We start from the raw sequence: 22,458 nt of genomic DNA, 5'->3' as shown, positions 1-22,458 counted from the left end.
GCTCATTGACCAAAGGATGGTTAAGCCAATGTGGTAGGTACCAATAGTAGAGTATATTCAGCATTTAAAGAGAAGGGAACATAACACATGTTACAACATGGATGAACCTAGTGGATATTATACTCAGTAAAATAAACCCGATAGTAAAGGACAAATATTGGATGATTCCACCGAAATGAACAACCTGGAGTAATCAGAGTCATTGAGACAGAAAATAGAAAGGTAATTGCCAAGAACTGGGAAAGGATAAAGGGGGATTTTTATTGTTGTTGTTGAATGTGTAGTTTCTGTTTGCCAGAGGAAAAATGTCCTGGAGTTTGGTTGCACAAAATGTGAATATACTTAACATGGAGATGGAGTAGGACCCTAGGGTCCTTGACCCCTATGTCCTCTGCCTGCCTTCTGTCTGTGGGAAAAGCTTAGCCAAAGAATAAGTTTAATCCAAGAAGTGAGAGCATGCGGAAACAAAGGACAGCAGCCAGAGGAGAACAAATAATAATAATGTGGTGACTAAGCATAGTCACGGACCTATAGTTCCTTCTCAAGGGCTCCAGACAATATTCTGAGAGTGTGTAGAGACGGACACCTCCACCAGGTGCAAGAGAGTAACTAGCTGAGGACCAGAGTGTAGCCATGACAACAGCTGCCCCAATTCTGAGAACCGCCTCAAGGAAATGGGAACAAATGGCCTCAAGGAAATGGGAACACACTGACCTTGTGACTGAAGAGTAACTGTACCTAAAACAATCAAGATGCTGCTGGTCCAACCATCCATGACCAGTTGCAAGATGACTGTCAGAGCTGACCATGCTGTTTCTCCATGTAGCCCCCTCCCTCTGTCTAAACCTCTTACCCACTGCCTGTTGGGGTGGGAGGGGAGTCGACCTTTGGCAGGAGTGTAACGCCCTCCCCCCACTGCCGGTATCCAAAATAAAGCAAACTTTCCTTCCACCAACCTGGCCTCCTGAATGGCTTTTGAGCAGCCAGCAGCCAGACTTTGCTTTCGGTTACAAAATGACTGAACTGAATACTTAAAGACGGTTAAAATTTCCTGTTACGTGTATGTTACCCCAGTTAAAAACATCTTAGAAAATCTCACAAGGGTAACCACAGAGGGCTGTGGTTAAGTGCTAACAGGAACTTTGCATAAGCTTCAGGTCCTCTCAGCCCCATCCCCACCCCAATTACCCAAGGTTAAGGGTTGTCTTCTGTGCTCAGGGACTTCCCTCTTTAAATTTTGGACAAACATCAGCTCCAGCCCTGTGCGCCTTAACCTCAGCCTCCCTGACTGACCCAGTGCTCCAGGCTCTGCTCCAAGGATCCAGTGAGTCTCGGGTCACCCTCTTCTGTGGGAAACTGGGTGCTGAGTTCACATCCTCCCAAAGAGACCTCTGCAACCCCAGAGTGCAGGGGTCAGCCCGGCTCCAGCCTAAGGGTGGAGAGACCCGTTTTACAGATGAAAGTAGAAGCAGCTGGGAACTGTCTGTGTTTGTGTGAGGAGAGGAGGGGCTGGGAGAGATTGGATCAATGTCCAGGGGCTCTTGGACTGGTTTTAGTCTGGTGCTCACACAACCCTAAGATGACCCTCACATGGAGTTTGTGATGCGGGTACCACTGCCGTCAGTCTCCTGTCTCCTCTCTGCCCTCCACGTCTGCTGATGCCTCCTCTAGGAGCTGAGCATTCTGCTGAAGACAGTTCAGTGGTGTTTTGTGTTGAATTACCCTGGAGTTTTGTACACTCATCAACTCTGTGAAGCTGGCTCTCCAGTTTATCCCCAGCATACAATTTTAAAAGCTGTGGTGAAATATACATAAATTTGCCAACTTCACCATTTTTAAATGAGCCTTCAGCAGTACTGGGTAAATTTACACAGCTGTGTAACCAGTTCGCAGAATTCTTTTTGTCTTGTAAACTGAAACCGTGTGTGCATTGAACAATGACTCCCCATTTCCCCCCTCACCCAGCACCTAGCAAACCAGCATTCTACTTTCTGTCTGTGTAAATTTGACTGTATTAGCTATTTTATAGAAGTGGGATCATACAGTACTTGTCTTATGGTGACTGGCTTATATCACTTAGCATATTGTCCTCAAGTTTCCTCCATGTTATAGCATGGGTCAGAATTTCCCATATTTTTAAGGCTGAATAATATTCCACTGTAGGTATAGAGCACATTGTTTTTATCCATTTTTCATGGATAGCCATTTGGGTTGCTTTCATCTCTCAGCTAATCTGAATAATGCCACCATGGGTGTACAAACGTCTCCTGTGACCTCACTTTCAGTTCTTTTGGGTGTACACTCAGGAGTGGGATTGCTCAACCATGATGGTAATTTCACTTTTGGTTTTTCGGAGGAACCACCATACTTTACCCACAGCAACTGTACCATTTTATGTTCCTAAAGACAGGGCTCAAAAGTTCATCAGCAGCGTTTGAACAAGAAGGAAACACAGGTCCAGGGAAGTATATGACTTGTTCAAGGGCAGAGAGGTGTTCGTGGGGCCAAGATCCTAATCATGGCTTCCTGACTCTTTGAATGCTTGCCCTCAACCATAATGCTCAACTCGGACCTTAGAGTAACATGGACAGAAGCCCCCTGCTCTTAACTCGTGTTCTCTGAGTCAGCCTGGCCCTGCAGAGCAGTGTAATGGGGAGACATTCTATGTCCCAAAGGATTGAAAACAGAGTCTTTTGTTTCTGATTCAGAATGAAGATTAGTCCTCTCTTCCTCCAGGCTCTTGGGAGGCCATCTGTTTTTCCTTTTTTTTATTTCCAAAAAAATTCAATAATATTAATTACTTTTTTTTTTTTTTTTTTGCTTTTTCATTGGAGGATAATTGTTTTACAATGTTGTGTTGGTTTCTGCTGTATGATAAAGTGAATCAGTCTTAATTATAAATATACTTTCTCCCTGGTGAGCCTCCCTCCCCCTTCCCATCCCGTGTGTCTACATCCTCACAGAGAGTCAGGCTGAGCAACCTGAGCTGTGCAGAGGCTTCCCACTAACTCCATTTTACACATATAGTGTATACATGTCAATGCTACTCTGTCAATTCATCCCACCCTCTCCTTCCTGCGCTGTGTCCACAAGTCCAATCTCTATGACTCCATCTCAATTCTGGCCCTGCAAATAGGTTCATCTGTCCTACCATTCCATACATAAACATATACATATTTGTTTTTCTCTTTCTGAGTTTCTTTACTCTGTATAACAGGTTCTAAGTTTATTTATCTCACTACAAGTGACTCAAATTCTTTCCTTTTTATGGCTGAGTAATACTTCATTGCCTATATGTACCACATCTTCTTTATCCATTCATCTGTCTATAGACATCCAGGTTGCTTCCATGTCCTGCCTGTTGTAAACAGGGCTGCAAAGAACATTCAGCGTACATGTATCTTTGTGATTTGATTTGATTTGACTTTGGTTTTCTCAGGGTTTATGCCCAGTAGTGGGTTGCCAGGTCATATGGTAGTTTTATTCCTGGTTTGTTCAGGAATGTCCATCCTGTTCTCCATAGTGGCTGTGTCAGCTTACTTTCCCACCAACAGTGCAGAAGAGTTCCCTTCTCTCCACATCCTCTCCACCATTTATTGTTTGTAGATTTTCCAATTGTGACCATTCTGACATCTGTGAGGTGACAGCTCACTGACATGTGGACCCAGTGGGGGAAGGAGAAGGTTGAACAAACTGGGGGATTAGGATTGACATGTATACACTACATGTGCAAAACAGAAAGCTAATAGGAACCTGCAGAGAGCACAGGAACCTCAGCTTGCAGCTCTGTGATGCCCTAGAGGGTTGGGATGGGGGATGGGGTGGGAGGGACTCCCAGCAGGTAGGGGACATATGTATACATATAGCTATTCACTGGGCTTCCTTCCCTTGTGGCTCAGTGGTAAAGAATTGGCCTGCCAATGCAGGAGACACAGTTTTGATCCCTGGATCAGGAAGATACCCATGATTAGGAAATGGCAACCCACTCCAGTATTCTTGCCTGGAGAATCCCATGGACATAGGAGCTGGTGGGCAACAGCCCATGGAGTGGCACAGAGTCAGACATGACTGAGTGGCTAAACAACAACAACAAAGCTGATTCACCTCTTTGTGTTGCAGAAACTAACACAACATTGTAAAACAGTTATACGCCAATAAAAAATCAATAAAGAGAACACTCATATAAGTAAAACCAGAAATTAAAGAGGAGATATTGTAAATGGTACTTCAAATGTCTTATACACATTTCTTATACTATGAAAAAGTATACGCCAACAAATTGGATAACCTGGAAGGAAAAAATAAACAATCTGAATAAACCAATAACAAGAAAGGAGGTTGAATCAGTGATAAGAAACCTCTCAACACAGAAAAGATAGTTTCATCGGTGAATTCTACAAAACATTTGATTTAAAAAAATTTTTAAACAATTTTGGCTGCACTCGGTTTTTGTTGCTGCGGGAGGACTTTCTCTCCAGTTGCAGTGATCCGGGGCTACTCTCCATTTTCGTATGCATGCTTCTCCTTGTAGTTGCTGCTGTTTTTGTTCAGTCCCTCAGTCTTGTCTGGCTCGTTGCAACCCCATGGACTGTAGCACGCCAGATTTCCCTGTCCTTCACTGTATCCCGGAGTTTGCTCAAAGTCATGTCCATTGAATCATTGATGCCATCCAACCATCTCATCCTCTGTTGCCCCCTTCTCCTCCTGCCCTCAATCTTTCCTAGCATCAGGGTCTTTTCCAATGAGTCAGCTCTTCACATCAGGTGGCCAAAGAATTGGAGTTTCAGCATCAGCATCAGCAGGTAGATTCTCATTCACTTATGCCACCAGGGAAGTCCAAAAAACTAAGAATTTTAACAAACACAAAAGACTACATTTATTTCTAGACTCCTTCCTTGTATAAGATAATGGAGAAAACCTGAGTTGTCAGTGTGTATTCTTTGGAGGGTCCCCTCATAATGGAAGAATCTTTGATGATACCGTGATTGGGAATTTTTTCATTCTCTTCTCATGTCACATGGTTTTCTTTCAACTCCCCTCTGACTTAGTTTCTGTTCTGTCAGGGCTAGAGATTTGGATGGTTTCCAAATGCAACCAAGGCAGGAAATCTACTGGTCCAAGGCACAGTAATGAATTCATGTCAAAAACAGGATGTATGGGGGAGGGGGCAGAAGGCAAGAGAGAGAGAGTGAGATGAAGTGTTTCCATCTGAGATAGAAAAGAGGCAGGAAGTGAAGTGAAGTGAAGTTGCTCGGTCAGGTCCGACTCTTTGCAACCCTGTGGACTGTAGCCAACCAGACTCTTCCTTCCATGGGATTTTCCAAGCAAGAGTACTGGAGTGGGTCGCCATTTCCTTCTCCAGGGGATCGTCCCTACCCAGGGATGGAACCCAGCTCTCGCGCATTGTAGGCAGACGCTTTACTGTCTGAGCCACTAGGGAAGCCCAAAAGAGGCAGGAGGAGGAGGCAAAGACAGAAGGATTAAGATACCAAAGACTGGCGGTGAGAAGGTAGGAGCAGATTATCAATAGTGAATTACAGGTCACCATGAATGCAACATCAATTTAAAATATTCATATATAATGTATATGCAAAGCACCCAAACTCAGCAATGGTTATACAATTGAGAAATAATTTCAGAGGCTTCAGGAAGTACATGAAAAAGAAAAGGTGTTAACATTTGAGAGATAGAGGTCAGAAGGCTGGGAAATTTAGGGGAGGGGTGATGATCAGGACACTCACCTTGAAATACAGGGTGGCTGTTCAATGAGAAAGGGAAAAGAAAAGGAATGTGAGCATATCTGTGATATCTCAGTCTCCGTGAGATGAATTAAAAACATGGGAAATTATGTTGAAAAGATGAGAGGGTGGGGAGAAAGCAGCAGAGGCGGACATGAGTGACTCTCATGAATCATAACAGGAAGACAGTACCTGACAATTGGGGTTGTCTACTGGGCATCCCTGGTGACTTGGTGGTGAGAAGCCAATGCAGGAGAAGGTGGTAAGCCAATGCAGGCGGTAAGAAGCCAATTGGTCTCCTGCCAATGCAGGACACATGGGCTTGATCCCTGAGTTAGGAAGATCCCCTAAAGGAGAAAATGGCAACCCACTCTAGTATTCTTGGCTGGGAAATACCATGGACAGAGGAGCCTGGCAGGCTACAGTCCATGAGGTCGCAAAGATTCAGACACAACTGAGTGACTAAACAACAACAAAAGCAACAAAATTCTGTACGATGTTATATCAGACATGCCATTCTCAAGGCTTAAGTGTCTGTCCTCACATTATTTTAAACTCTGTATGTTTTCTTCTATTATATTATAGCTGTTTGAAAAGTCAGACTCTTAAAAAAATGATGTGGAATTTTTTTCAACATTTGTATGTGGACTTGATTCCAAATGTCCTTCTGTTATTAAAGAGGGGAGTGCTCCTTACTTCTAAATCCCCAATGCCTATTTTAGATGTCTTTTTTTTTTTTTCTTCTAAATTTATACTCTCTTGTTTGGCTGCCTCAACCTGAATTATTTTTTTTTAATTTATTGAAGTATAGTTGATTTACAGTGCTGTGTTAGTTTCTTCTGTAAAGCAAGGTGACTCAGTTATGCGTATGTATTGATATCTTCTTTTTCATTTTCTTTTCCGTGACTGTTTATCACAAGATATTGATTATAGTTTCCTGTGTTATACAATAGGACCTTGTTGTTTATCTAGTCAAGGCAATGGCACCCCACTCCAGTACTCTTGCCTGGAAAATCCCATGGATGGAGGAGCCTGGTGGGCTGCAGTCCATGGGGTCGTGAAGAGTCGGACACGACTGAGCGACTTCACTTTCACTTTTCATTTTCATGCTTTGGAGAAGGAAATGGCAACCCACTCCAGTGTTCATGCTTGGAGAATCCCAAGGATGGGGGAGCCTGGTGGGCTGCCGTCTATGGGGTTGCACAGAGTCGGACATGACTGAAACGACTTAGCAGCAGCAGCAGCAGCATACGATAGTTTGCACATGCTAATCCCAAACTCCCAATCCTTCCTTTTCCCTCTTCCTTGGCCATCATAAGTCTGGTCTCTATATCTGTGAGTCTGTTTCTATTTCATAGATAGATTCATTTGAGTCGTATTTTAGACTCCACATATAAATGATATCATACAGTATCTGTCTTTCTCTTTCTGATTTACTTCACTAAGTATGATAATCCCATTATCTAGGTCCGTCCATACTGCTGCAAGTGGCATTGTTTCATTTTTCATGGCTGAGCAGTCTGTCAGTATGTATGTATGTCTGAATATATATATTTGTTGTTGTTTAGTTGCTAAGTTCTGTCTGTCTCTTTTGCGACCCCATTTACTGTAGTTAGCCACGTTCCTCTGTCCATGGAATTTCCCAGACAAGAATACTGGAGTGGGTTGTCATTTCCTTCTCCAGGAGATCTTCTGCAGGCAGATTCTTCACCACTGAGCCACTAAATATTTACACACACACACACATATATATATATCACATCTTGTTTATCCATTCATCTATTTGTTGCAGGAAGGGGGACCTCTTCCACGGCCCAAAACTGGACTCTTGTCTAACACTTGGAAATGAATTGTGCAAGGAGACATGTGTGCTGACAAAGCAAGAGATTTTATTGGGAAAGGGCACTCAGGTGGAGAGCAGTAGGGTAAGGGAACTCAGGAGAACAGCTCTGTCTCATGTCTTGCAGTCTCGGGTTTTATGGTGATGGGATTAGTTTCCGGGCTGTCTTTAGCCAATCAGACTCAGAGTTCTTCCTCGCGGTGCATGCCTTGTTCAGCCAAGATGGATACAAGAGAGAAGGATTCTGGGAGGTGGGTGGACAGGTGGTGTCTCCTTTTGACCTTTCCCAAATTCTTCTGGTTGGTGGAGGCTTATTAGTTACCTGTTCCTTACCAGAACCTCCTGTCATAAAACAGCTCATGCAAATGGTTATTATGGTGCCTGGCTAGGGTGGGCGGTTTCAACCAGCATACTTCCCCTAACATATTGATGAGTTTTAGGTTGTTTCCATGCCTTGGCTATTGTAAATAGTGTTGCTATGAACATAGGGATGCATGTATCTTTTTGAATTATAGTTTTGTCTGGGTATACAGTCCGAAGTGGATCCTACATCAACTCAATTTTTAATTTTTTGAGGACCCTTTATACTGTTTTCCATAATGACTGCACCACTTTACATTCCCACCAACAGTGTAAGAGGGTTCCCTTTTCTCCACACCCTCTCCAACATTTATTATTTGTAAACTTGTTAATCATAGTCATTCTGAACAGCATGGGGTGGTACCTCATCGTTGTTTTGATTTGCATTTCTCATGGCATCTGGTCCCATCATTTCATGGGAAATAGATGGGGAAACAGTGGAAACAGTGTCAGACTTTATTTTGGGGGGCTCCAAAATCACTGCAGATGGTGATTGCAGCCATGAAATTAAAAGATGCTTACTTCTTGGAAGGAAAGTTATGACCAACCTAGGTACCATATTAAAAAGCAGAGATATTACTTTGTCAACAAAGGTCTGTCTAGTCAAGGTTATGGTTTTTCCAGTGGTCATATATGAATGTGAGAGTTGGACTGTGAAGAAAGCTGAGCACCAAAGAATTGATGCTTTTGAACTGTGGTGTTGGAGAAGACTCTTGAGAGACTCTTGGACTGCAAGGAGATCCAACCAGTCCATTCTAAAGGAGATCAGTCCTGGGTGTTCTTTGGAAGGAATGATGCTGAAGCTGAAACTCCAATACTTTGGCCACCTCATGCGAAGAGTTGACTCATTGGAAAAGACTCTGATGCTGGGAAGGATTGGGGGCAGGAGAAGAAGGGGACAACAGAGGATGAGATGGCTGGACGGCATCACCGACTTGATGGACATGAGTTTGAGTGAACTCCAAGAGTTGGTGATGGACAGGGAGGCCTAGCGTGCTGTGATTTATGGGGTCACAAAGAGTCGGACAAGACTGAGTGACTGAACTGAACTGAATAATTATGAATGATGGCCATCTTTTCCTGTGCGAGTTGGCCATGTTTTATATGTCTCTTTTAGTGCCTATTTTAGGGTGCCTTTTGGCAATATTGTAGGTCTTCATAGAACCGTTCAACTTCAGCTTCTTCAGCGTTACTGGTTGGGGCATAGACTTGGATTACTGTGATATTGAATGGTTTGCCTTGGAAACGAACAGAGATCATTCTGTTGTTTTTGAGACTGCATCCAAATACTGCATTTCGGACTCTTTTGTTGACCATGATGGCTACAACTAATAGAGTTTTGCCAAGAAAATGCACTGATCATAACAAACACCTTCTTCCAACAACACAAGAGAAGACTCTACACATGGACATCACCAGATGGTCAACACCAAAATCAGATTGATTATATTCTTTGCAGCCAAAGATGGAGAAGCTCTATATAGTCAGCAAAAACAAGACCAGAAGCTGACTGTGGCTCAGATCATGAATTCCTTATTGCCAAATTCAAACTTAAATTGAAGAAAGTAGGGAAAACCACTAGACCATTCAGGTATGACCTAAATCAAATCCCTTATGATTATACAGTGGAAGTGAGAAATAGATTTAAGGGCCTAGATCTGACAGATAGAGTGCCTGATGAACTATGGAATGAGGTTCCTGACATTGTACAGGAGACAGGGATCAAGACCATTCCCATAGAAAAGAAATGCAAAAAAGCAAAATGGTTGTCTTTGGAGGCCTTGTAAACGGCTGTGAAAAGAAGAGAAGTGAAAAGCAAAGGAGCAAAGGAAAGATATAAGCATCTGAATGCAGAGTTCCAAAGAATAGCAAGAAGAGATAAGAAAGCCTTCTTCAGCGATCAATGCAAAGAAATAGAGGAAAAGAACAGAATGGGAAAGACTAGAGATCTCTTCAAGAAAATTAGAGATACCAAGGGAACATTTCATGCAAACATGGGCTCGATAAAGGACAGAAATTGTATGGACCTAACAGAAGCAGAAGATATCAAGAAGAGGTGGCAAGAATACACAGAAGAACTGTATAAAAAAGATCTTCACGACCCAGATAATCACGATGGTGTGGTCACTGACCTAGAGCCAGACATCCTGGAATGTGAAGTCAAGTGGGCCTTAGAAAGCATCACTACGAACAAAGCTAGTGGAGGTGATGGAATTCCAGTGGAGCTCTTTCAAATCCTGAAAGATGATGCTGTGAAAGTGCTGCACTCAATATTCCAGCAAATTTGGAAAACTCAGCAGTGGCCACAGGACTGGAAATGGTCAGTTTTCATTCCAATCCTAAAGAAAGGCAATGCCAAAGAATGCTCAAACTACCGCACAATTGCACTCATCTCACACACTAGTAAAGTAATGCTCAAAATTCTCCAAGCCAGGTTTCAGCAATATGTGAACAGTGAACTTCCTGATATTCAAGCTGGTTTTAGAAAAGGCAGAAGAACCAGAGATCAAATTGCCAACATCTGCTGGATCATGGAAAAAGCAAGAGAGTTCCAGAAAAATATCTATTTCTGCTTTATTGACTATGCCAAACCCTTTGACTGTGTGGATCACAATAAACTGTGGAAAATTCTGAAAGAGATGGGAATACCAGACCACCTGATCTGCCTTTTGAGAAATCTATATGCAGGTCAGGAAGCAACAGTTAGAACTGGACATGGAACAACAGACTGGTTCCAAATAGGAAAAGGAGTTCCTCAAGGCTGTATATTGTCACCCTGCTTATTTACCTTATATGCAGAGTACATCATGAGAAACGCTGGACTGGAAGAAACACAAGCTGGAATCAAGATTGCCGGGAGAAATATCAATAACCTCAGATATGCAGATGACACCACCCTTATGGCAGAAAGTGAAGAGGAACTCAAAAGCCTCTTGATGAAAGTGAAAGTGGAGAGTGAAAAAGTTGGCTTAAAGCTCAACATTCAGAAAACGAAGATCATGGAATCCAGTCCCATCACTTCATGGGAAATGGATGGGGAAACAGTGGAAACAGTGTCAGACTTATTTTTCTGGGCTCCAAAATCACTACAGATGGTGACTGCAGCCATGAAATTAAAAGACACTTACTCCTTGGAAGGAAAGTTATGACCAACCTAGATAGCATATTCAAAAGCAGAGACATTACTTTGCCAACAAAGGTCCATCTAGTCAAGGCTATGGTTTTTCCTGTGGTCATGTATGGATGTGAGAGTTGGACTGTGAAGAAGGCTGAGCGCCGAAGAATTGATGCTTTTGAACTGTGATGTTAGAGAAGACTCTTGAGAGTCCCTTGGACTGCAAGGAGATCCAGCCAGTCTATGCTGAAGGAGATCAGCCCTGGGATTTCTTTGGAAGGAATGATGCTAAAGCTGAAACTCCAGTACTTTGGCCACCTCATGTGAAGAGTTGACTCACTGGAAAAGACTCTGATGCTGGGAGGGATTGGGGCCAAGAGGAGAAGGGGATGACAGAGGATGAGATGGCTGGATGGCATCACTGACTCGATGGACGTGAGTCTGGGTGAACTCCGGGAGTTGGTGATGGACAGGGAGGCCTGGCGTGCTTGGATTCATGGGGTCGCAAAGAGTCGGACACGACTGAGCGATTGAACTGAACTGAACTTTGGCAATATTAGCTGGATGAATCTGTACACTGCTTCTTTCCTTGGCCACATATTTTATTAGTGAAAGAAAAGTGAAAGTGTTAGTTTTTCAGTTGTGTCCAACTCTTTGTGACCCCATGGACTATAGGGTGCCAGACTCCTCTGTCCATGGGATTCTCCAGGCAAGAACACTGGAGCAGGTTGCAGTTCCCTCCTGCAGGGGATCTTCACTATCCACATCTCTATGTCTCCTGCATGGCAGGCAGATTCTTTAACTGTCTGAGCCACCAGAGAAGCTTATATCATCTTGTTGAAGCATTTAAACTTTATTGCTGTTGGGGCAGAATATCGTGTCCTCTATCCTCTTAGGTGCTTTGTCTGGAACCTGCAAAGTAGACACACGAAGAGTAGATGAACAGGAGAAAGAAGCCTTCTGTTTACATTTCCCAAGAAAGGAGGCAAGTGGGCTCTAGGCTAGATATTTACAATCTGCCTTCTGTTCCCACTGGGAGACAGAAATGACAGGAACAGAGTAAATAGCTGGACTTTGTCTGCTGTGGACACGGTAATATAACAATCATGGCACGGACAAAGAGGGGCTAAACCCTGTGTGTGTAAAAGATCAAGAGGTCACATATTTTCTATCTTTAGGGCACCGCACATGCACAGAAAGTCTCCTTGGGGGGCAAAAAGATGGGAGTGCCATCCCGTAATAGGTGATGTCCAGGGCCCCCAGAGGCCTGTGTGCTGGAATCCATCTAGGAAAAAAAGCTGCACACACTTGTCAGGGAGGGTCCTAGGGCAGGGCAGATAATTAGCCAAAGACAAACAAAGACAGGAAGAACCACCCTGTACAGATGATTTAACAGTCTCTTTATGGGGCTCCACCTCCTTCGGGAGGACGCTCACAGCCTTTCTATTGTGTGTGAACTCTGCCTGACTTCTGTCTTAACAAATCTCCTGTGTGCTCCCCCACGACTGTGCTGTGTCTCCAGTAACGCACGTTTATCATATTTTTAGTTTTTGCCTCCTGGAGAAATTCATTTTTTACTGGGGGCAAGAACCAGGAGAACCTTGTTTCTAGTTTCTAGCCACTGGTGGACTAGAGATTAAGATTCCTGGTTTTTCACCCAGGCCACCCGGGTCCAATTCCTGGGCAGAGAACTAAGCCACTCCTCACGGTTGATCTCTCTCCAAGATCACTGATGCTGAAGCCTGAGATTTCAAGGTAAACTGCCAGTCTCCCCAAACTGCTGGCTGGAGACTTCTGACTCTCTCTCTCTCCCATGACAACTTGCTTACTCTCACTCTCTGCTTTGTTCTCTTTCCAAGACCCACAGGGCTGAATCTAGGTCCGCACAGTGAAGGAGCCCTGCTGCTGCTGCTTCGTTGCTTCAGTCGTGTCCGACTCTGTGTGACCCCATAGATGGCAGCCCACCAGGCTCCCCGGTCCCTGGGATTCTCCAGGCAAGAACACTGGAGTGGGTTGCCATTTCCTTCTCCATTATATGAAAGTGAAAAGTGAAAGTGAAGTCGCTCAGTCGTGTCCGACTCTTAGCGACCCCAGGGACTGCAGCCCACCAGGCTCCTCCGTCCATGGGATTTTCCAGGCAAGAGTACTGGAGTGGGGTGCCAATGTTTTTCTCTCTCCTTTCCTCTTTCTCTTGTCTGCCTGATCTACAACTCCCAGCATGTCCCTTGCCCAAGCAGTGCTTCCTCATCAACTTTCGAGAAACACGCCGGGAATCAGAGCTGGGCGCCTACAGCCACCACCAGCAAATCGCTCCCTGCTGTGTTGCTGTTGCTCAGCTGCTCAGTCGTGTCTGAGTCTTGCGACCCCAAGGACTGTAGCCAGCCAGGCTCCAAGTTTTCTTGCTCTTTCAGATTCTTCTGTAATTTTAAGATACTATATTTGTAAAAAGAAAAAATGCTAACAATCATTTGACCATCACATGGTTGCCACAAACCTTCAATTTATAAGAAAAGGCAGTATCTTTGAGGCACAATAAATCAGTGCATGATAGTGCTTGTACATGGATATGTACAGATTTAAAATATAAGTATAATTAATGCACAAATATGCATTTATATAAAAGCTGTGTATTGAAATATATATTTGAATATTCACTCTTTGTCTGAAATTCAGTATATCTAGGTGTTTTGTATTTTTATTTATTAAATCTCTCACTCCTTGGTGTCCATGTATACTCTCTGTATTCTACTCTCTTCTTAGAAGAGCATTAGTCATGTGGGGTTAAGAGCCACCCTAATAGCACAGGTATAGGAGTAAGAAGGTAATCAGTTAGCACCAAGCAGTCAGGGTTGCTGTCATCTTGAGGTGCTGGAAGGAAAATTGCAAGGTTCAGACGATTATATCAAGCCAAAGTGACATTGGGTGAAGGGAGTTACGGTACCTCCTAAGAGGCCAGTTGACTCAGAACAGTGTCGAGTATGACAGAATTTAAGAGATTCAACTGGGTGGGCAACAGAAATAGTCAGAGACCACAGTTAAAGTTCTTCAGGCAGCAAGACACCATCTGGGAAGGGAACATTGTCTTTTCATGGACACCATAAGAAAGGAGTTGTTCATCCTTATTTTCAAAACAGATGTTCTTTATCTCAGTGGTTAAGACAGATGAGCTGTGAGAGTCAGACAGGCTGTCTTAGTTCACACAAAGTTCAAACTGAACCACAAATAAGCCAAAATGACTTCCCCATTCCTCAATATATGAACATTTTCTCCCTCACAAGCAGATAAAAATCTTAAAACCATATGATCCAGCAATTCTGCTTCTGAGTATACACCCAGAAGAGTTGGAGAGAAGCACAGTCTGGAAGACATATGTGTATACCTGTGTTCATAGCAGCATTATTCACAATAACCAAAGCATGAAAGAAACCCAAGTGTCCATTGACCAAGAAACAGATAAGCCAGGTGTGGCATGTACTTATAATACTATGGAGTATTATTCAGCATTAAAAATGGAATTCTAACACATGCTACAACATGGATGAATTTTGTTGACATTGTACTAAGTAAAGCCTGACAACAAAAGAGAAATAGTGTATGAACCCACAAGAATGAAGTACCTAGAGTGGTCCCAAAGAGTTGGACATGACTGAAGCAACTTAGCACTAGCTCTAGAGTGGTCAGGCTCACAGAGACACAGGGTGTAATGGTGGTTGCCAAGACTGGTGGAGAAGAAAGGAAGAATTTTGTTGTATGGGTACAGAGTTTCAGTTTTAAAAGATGAAGAAAGTTCTACAGTTTGGTTGCCCAAAATGTAAATGTACTTAACTAAATTACACACTTAAAAAAGATTAAAATAGTTAATGTTACGTTCTGGGTATTACAACACAATTAAAAAAAAACAAAAAACAAACAAAAAAACCCTCTCAGAAGCACCCCCTGAGGTAACCACAGAAGAATCAAGGGCTGATAGCAACTCTGCAGATGCTTCCTTCCTGCCCCCAACTCCATCCCCACCCCAACAAAAAGTTGTCTTTTGCTCACAGGGACTCCCCGCTTCGGTTCTTGGAGATATCTCAGCTCCAGCCCCGCATGGCTTAACCTCAGCCTCCCTGACTGACCCAGTGCTCCAGGCTCTGCTCCAAGGATCCAGTAAGTCTCGGGTCACCCTCTTCTGTGGGAGACTGGGCGCTGAGTTCACATACTCCCAAGGAGACCTCTGCAACCCCAGAGTGCAGGGGGTCAGCCCGGCTGCAGCCTGAGGGTAGAGAGACCCATTTTCCAGATGAAAGTAGAAGGAGCTGGGAGCTGTTGTGCTGTGTCAGAAGAAGTGGGGGGCTTCATCATCTTGATGGCTTTGCATCTTGTTTCCTCAGCAGATAGTAGCCTCGTGACCTCCGTCTAGGATGCTTCAGGATGCTCGCCAATTTGGTCAGAAGCTGGTGCGCAGGCGGCCACTGGGTCCCAGAGAGGAGACTGAGCATCACATGGCTGGTTGTCTGAACACCCTAGACCTGGTGATCATAGGCGTGCGCAGGATGTTGGGAGCTGGCGTGCACATCCTGGTTGGTACAGTGGCCAAGTACATCGCTGGACCAGCAATCGTCCTCTCCTTCTTGGTGGCTGCCCTGTCTTCTCTGTTGTCTGGGTTCTGCTATATAGAATTTGGGGCCCGGGTACCAAGCTCTGGTTCTATGTATCTCTACAGCTGTACCATCATGGGTCAGGTGTATGGCTTCATCATCGGCTGGAATCGCATACTGTCCTTAACTGTTGGTGAGATTTTGGGGTACAGGAAGGGGTGGGGCTTCAGATCAAGAGACTAGGAGATATGAATGGGATCTTTGCTCATTCACAAGCAGATGTTATCCACCTTGCGGGGCTGTGCTGTCCTCAGTCACTGCAGTCGTGTCCAACTCTTTTTGACCCCATGGACTGTAGCTCTCTAGGTTCCTCTATCCTTGGGATTTTGTCAGGCAAGAATACTGGAGTGAGTTGCCATGTTCTGGTTGCCATGCCCTCCTCCCGGATCTTCCCAATCCAGGGATCAAACCCCACCTTGTGGGGGGAGATGGGTAATAGTGACAGAAAGGCTCTACAACTTCATTCTACTCAGTTTGATGCCATTGTTGATGTTCAGTCTCTAAATTGTGTCTGACTCTTTGCAACCCCAGGAACCGCAACACGCCAGGTTTCCCTTCAATCCTGCTTTCCTTAAACGATGAGACTAAGAACCTTGAGGGCTTCCCAGGTGGCTCAGTAGCAAAAAATCTGACTGCCAGTACAGGAGACTTGGGTTTAATCCCTGGGTCAGGAAGAATCCCTGAAGAAAGCCATGGCAACCTACTCCAGTATTCTTGCCTGCATTATTCCACAGACAGAGGAGCCTGGTGTGCTGCAGTCCATGGTGTCACAAAGAGCTGGACACGACTTAAGGGCTAAACACAGTGACAACAAATAACCCTGAAGGAAAGGGAACTCTAGGGAGTGTGTGTGTGTGTGTTAGTCACTCAGTCTTGTCCGACTCTTTGCAATCCCATGGACTATAGCCCTCTCGGCTCCTCTATCCATGGAATTCTCCAGACAAGAATACTGGAATGAATTGCCATCTCCTTTTCCCAAGGATCTTCCAAGGCAAGGGATCGAACTCCGGTCTCCCGCATTGCAGGCGGATTCTTTACCATCTGAACCACCCCCTGCACAGGGAGTGGGTAGAGGGAGGCAAATTCCTCAGGATTATCTCCTCATCGTAGTGAAGACTTTGGTTAGCTGCTGACTTCCCAGCACTTTTCCTGACACTCTGATTTAAAATGCCAATTCCGATCCCACCATCCTGGTCCCACCTCCCTGTGCTTTTTGTTCATTTTCTGTAACTTTGATCTCCTAGCATATTAAAGAGTTAACCTATGTTGTGAATCATCTGGGCCTGCCCTCCCCACCTGATGAGAAGAAACTCTTTGAATCCCTAGATATTATGGGTTTTTTGTTGTTGCTGTTGTTCACTCCTCTCCCTAGATCATTGTGGTTCAATTTCTGTTTGCTCATAAACATTCCTTCTTCTGCTGCTGTAGGCACTGCCTGTATAGCCCGGGCCTGGAGCTACACCTTCGACAGCCTGACTGGGAACCACATCTCTCAGGGGTTAGAGGGAACTTTCTCCCTGTATATGCCCTACTACCTGGCCAAGTACCCAGACTTTTTCGCCCTGGGCCTGGTGCTGCTGCTCATGGGTGAGTCAGGGGTCAGAGTTAGGATGGGAAGAGTGAGATGTGAAAGGGAAGCTGGGTTGGGAAAGCCTCAGGGTTACTGAATGGAGAGGGGATTAAGACTGGGAAGGAAGGTTTGCAATAAGAAAGAGAGGAAGGCAAAACAAAGACCATTTTTTCCCTACCCTTGGACTATTGAAAATTTGGGCTGGATCATTCTTTGAGGTAGAGGTAATAGGTGGCTCAGATAGTAAAGAATCTGCCTGCAATGCGGGAGACCAGGGTTCCATCCTTGAGTCCTTGAGTCCGGAAGATCCCCTGGAGAAGGGAATGGTTACACACTCCAGTATTCTTGCCTGGAGAATCCCACGGACAGAGGAGCCTGGTGGGCTACAGTCTATGGGGTCGCAAAGAGTCGGACACGACTAAATGACTAACACTTTTGTTCTTTGGGGTTGGGGGCTGTCCTGGGCATTTCAGTATTTTTTTTTAATCATTTTTTGGGGAATTCCCTGGTGGTCCAGTGGTTAGGACTCTGTGCTTTCACTAATAAAGGTGCAGGTTCAATCCTTGATTGGGGAACTAAGATCCCACCTGGCAAGCGGGTCACCCCTCCCCCCCAAAAAAGATCATTGTTGAATATTGAGTAGCAACGCTGAACTTTATGTACTATATACCAATGATACCCAGCTCTCCAAACTGTATCAATCACAATGTTTCCAGACAGTGCCAAAAGTCCCTTGTGGGATAAAATTACCCCAGTTGAGAATCAAAGTTGTTTTTTTTCTTCCTGGCCGCACTGGGTCTTCTTGTGTGACCTTCAGGCTCTTCATTGCTGTGCTTAGGCTCAGCAGTTGCGGCATGGAACATGGGATCTTAGTCCCTGGACCAGAGATCAAACTTATATCCTCTGCAATGCAAGGCAGTTTCTCAACCTCTGCACCATTAGGGAAGTACCAAAGATTTTATAAAATTATTTTTTATTATTTTTTTACTTTATTATTTTATTGGAATATAACTATTTTACAATGTTGTGTTAGTTTCTGCTGGACATCATTGTGAATCAGCCATATGTACACATATATCTCCTTCCTTTTGAGCCTCCCTCCCACCCCACAAAGATTGTTTTTAACTGAGAGGAAACTTTTCCAGTTTACTGAGATATAATTGACATACAACACTGTATAAGTTTAAGATGATTTGATAGACATGTATATTGTGAGGTGATGGCCACAATAAGAAATTAACCACCTGAAAGTGTACAGTTTGGTGGCACTTAGTACATTCTCAATGTTGTGTAACCATCACCTCCTTCCAGTTCCAAACATGTTCTTCACAACAAAAGGAAGCCCCATACCCACTGAGCAGTCACTGTCTGTCCACCACCCATAACCACCAGTCCTAGGCAAAAATGTGTTTACTTTCTATCTCTATGGACTTAGTTATTTATTTGGCCTCATCATGAGCATGCAGAACTTCCCCAACCAGAGATCAAACCTGTGCCCCCTGCCGTGGAAACTTGGAGTATTAACCACTGGACTACCAGGGGAGTCCTGGATTTAGTTATTTGGAAAGTTTCATTTTCCAGTTTTACCCCACAGGACTACTGGTTCTGGGAGTTCATGCGTTACCCCAGGTTAACAAAGTGTTCACGGGCATCAACATTTCGGTCCTCAGCTTCATCATCGTCTGTGGCTTCATTAAGGGAGACCTGCACAACTGGAAGCTCGCGGAACAGGACTACACACTGAACACATCTGGATCCAGTGACATTTACAGGTTAGGAGGATGTCCTTGACCTTAGTAAGGTGTGGCGTGAGAAAGGGTACCCATCTGGGAATCTGGGGGTTGAAGAGATCTTGGGCTTCTTTGGTGGCTCAGATGATAAAGAATCCACCTGCAATGCAGGAGACCAGGGTTCAGTCCCTGGGTCTTCCTGATCCTCTGGAGAATAGAATGGCTAACTACTCCAGTATTCTTGCCTGGAATATTCCACAGACAGAGGAGCCTGGTGGGCTACAATCTGAGTTTGAAGTTGGACACAGCTGAGAAACTAACCTAAAGAGATCCAGGTGGAGGGGGTCCTGGAGCCCAGGACTTGTCATATTAAGGGAGGAGTCCAGTATACATGGCTGAACACACCTCACCCACGTTCTTTCTTGTTTCTTCTCTCACCATAGCTTGGGCCCTCTGGGTTCTGGAGGGTTTGTGCCTTTTGGCCTTGATGGGATTCTCTGAGGAGCAGCTTTATGTTTCTACATGTTTATTGGTTTTGATTCCATTGTCACTACAGGTAACATGGTCACCCTGTGTCCCATCCAGGGTGTGGGCACGGATTGGGCTGCCCTTGGGCATAGGGGTTTCTTTTGGAGGTTCAACAGGAAAGCGGATTTTGTGCTTTCACTCTGGTGTGTTTCCTGACCCAGTGTTTCCTCTAATCCTGCAGGGGAAAAAGCCCAAAATCCTCAGCGGTCCATCCCCATCAGCATCGTGGTCTCAGTCTTGATCTGCTTTGTGGCATATTTTGGTGTCTCAGCAGCGCTCACCCTCATGGTGCCCTACTACCAAATTCACCCTGACAGCCCCTTTCTACAGGCTTTTCTCCATGTTGGGTGGGGCCCTGCCAGATATGCTGTGGCTGTTGGCATCCTCTGTGCTCTTTCATCCAGGTCAGTGGCATGGCTTTCTCCTCGTTGACTGTCAGATGCTCGGGTATCCCAGCCCTTGGGATTGAGAGACAAGAGAGAAAGACACCTTACCCCGTGTAGACGAGGGAGCGGATGCCCTGGTCTCTCCTGCTTCTGCACGTTCTCACTCCTCTCTGTTTTCTTTTCCAGCCTCCTGAACACCATGTTTGCCATGTCTTGGTTGATCTACACAATGGCAGAGGACGGGCTCCTTTTCTGATTTCTTGCCCAGATCAACGCCCGTACACGCACTCACATCAAGGTTATCATGATTTCTGGAGTCCTTGCAGGTAGATAAACAAAACCCACCCCCTTTGGATTATCTTCCTTGGCTTGCATATTCCCAGCTGTTTCTCACTCCATCCCCCCACCTTGTTTATGCCCTCCTTCTAGGGGTCTTGGCGTTACTCTTCCATTTCAGTGATCTGATGGATCTCATGTCACTTCGGTCCCTGCTTGCTAACTTGGTGGTCGATTTTTCTGTCCTTGTGCTCAGGTGAGACTCCGCTCCACCCTGACTGGGGGTCTTTGACTTGTGGGGATTGATGGGGGCTAATCCTCTCTGCCTTCATGCTGCCTTCTAAATGTCCTGCTCTGCTTTTGTGGGAAAAAAAGATGGATTCGACTGTGTGATGTTGGGTGAGTAGGGACTGCTGTTCATGTTGCATCATACTTCTAATTCAGGTATCACTCAGACCAGAGTTTAAGCAAGAACCAAAAAACAGAGGAAGAAAGTGAGATGGAGCTTGTAGTCAAAGAAAGGTCTTTGGACCCTGTACCTAAGCCAACATCTCAAGGAATCTCAAGAGTCTGTGGTTCCCTGCCAGCACCATCCCCACCCAGACATCTGGCCAGATTGTCTATGGATGTGCCATAGTGCTTGGTGAGCACTGGGATCTGTCTCTGGCGGTATTCTGAAATTGACAAGATAAGGTGGGAATGTGTATTTCATCAGTTGAGGAATGCTGGAGGTATGATGAGCCTTCATGATGTGGGAGGTTTTGGGGAGGAGTGTGACCCAAGGTCTTGACATCTTTGGCTTCTGGAGTCGAACCTGTTCTGTTCTCCTCCACCTTGACCCTTGTAGTTGTCCTGCTGATAATCCTGAGCCTGATCTTGTACCGGTGGCCCAGCCAGGTGTTCTCTGGAGACCCCGTGCTCACCACAGTGGCTGTGCTGCTGCTGCTGCTCATCACTGGGGTCACGGCCATCATCTGGAGGCAGCCCCAGGACCCCACTGCTCTTCACTTCAGGGTAGATGACCTCATGTGCCCAAAGTGTCCACCTTGAGTGAAGGAGGTCTGCGTGCTTTAGGTCTAAGCTTCCTTTGCTGGACCAGGGAAGAAGGGGAGTTGCTGAAACCTATGGACCCTTCCCTGATCCACACTCAGTGCTTTACATGCACTAAGTAGGCACTGAACACACAGCCTGAATGGCACTGAACTTGTCCCACCCACATGGGATAGGGTCTCCCTTTCAGATGCCTAGGGTGTGTTCAGGGATGAACTGACTCTGCCCACAGGTCCCTGCTCTGCCTTTCCTCCCACTGGTGAGCATCTTTGTGAACATTTACCTGATGGTGCATATGACTACTTGGACCTGGGTCCTATTTGGCATCTGGATGGGGATTGGTAAGTGACTTTCTGGAGTAAAGAGGCCTCTTGGATAAACGAACCCAATCTTCCTACCACCTCTCCCCTAAACTGTGTCAGATACCATGATAGGAGGTCTATTGGGCATTTATAAGTGAGGAGAGTGCCTGCTTTTACTTCTCACTGTCTCATTTCCCTACTAGGATTTGCCATATACTTTGGATATGGGATCCGACACAAGTTGGAGGAGAACACTGAGCAACACACTGGCCTCCACCTCCCAAATGCTGGACAAAGACATCCCTAGTGATGAATCATCTTAACCACAGGAGAGAGATGCTGTGTGGAATCCCTCCATGCACTGGAGGATCTGCTTCGAGAGGCACTGTGAGCCTCTATGGACTGTGAAGGCAGAATGCATTTATAGCTGTGTATTTATTGCTAGTGGACAAAGTGACTTTAATGCTGCAAATGCTGAAGGAAGCATTTAAAAGCATAATCAGTTAAGTTCAGTCGCTCAGTTGTGTCTGACTCTTTGCGACCCCATGAATCGTAGCATGCCAGGCCTCCCTGTCATCACCAACTCCCGGAGTTCACTCAAATTCTTGTTCATCGAGTTGGGTAATACACACCCAGAAAAGAGAATTTTCATGAAAAATGTACAGAAATGTAACCAGAAACCAAAGGAAGAAATAAAATATTAACTTACACATAAGCAGTGTCCTCTTATGCCTGTTGTCAGTGAAAACACACAAATTGTCACAGGAGAAGGAAACACAGGTAACCATATGTGCAAGAGCTGTACTTCAGGGGGTTTCCCTGGCACTCCAGTGGTTAAGACTTGCCTTCTAATGCAGGGGGTGCCAGTTCGATCCCTGGTCGTGGGGCTAAGATCCCACATGCCTCACAACCAAAAATCAAAA

General features: G+C 45.0%; 1 pseudogene; it reads left to right on the top strand.

Moving 5' to 3' along the window:
• The first annotated feature begins 1,206 nt into the window (after positions 1–1,206).
• LOC102272360 (cationic amino acid transporter 3-like) lies at positions 1,207–22,268 on the top strand (annotated as a pseudogene).
• The last annotated feature ends 190 nt before the right edge of the window (positions 22,269–22,458 follow it).

This window comes from Bos mutus, chromosome 18 (genome assembly GCF_027580195.1).
Source record: "Bos mutus isolate GX-2022 chromosome 18, NWIPB_WYAK_1.1, whole genome shotgun sequence".
Classification (NCBI taxonomy): Eukaryota; Metazoa; Chordata; class Mammalia; order Artiodactyla; family Bovidae; genus Bos; species Bos mutus.
The sequence above is the reverse complement of the archived record's forward strand: the minus strand, read 5'-3'. Positions and strand labels throughout refer to the sequence as shown.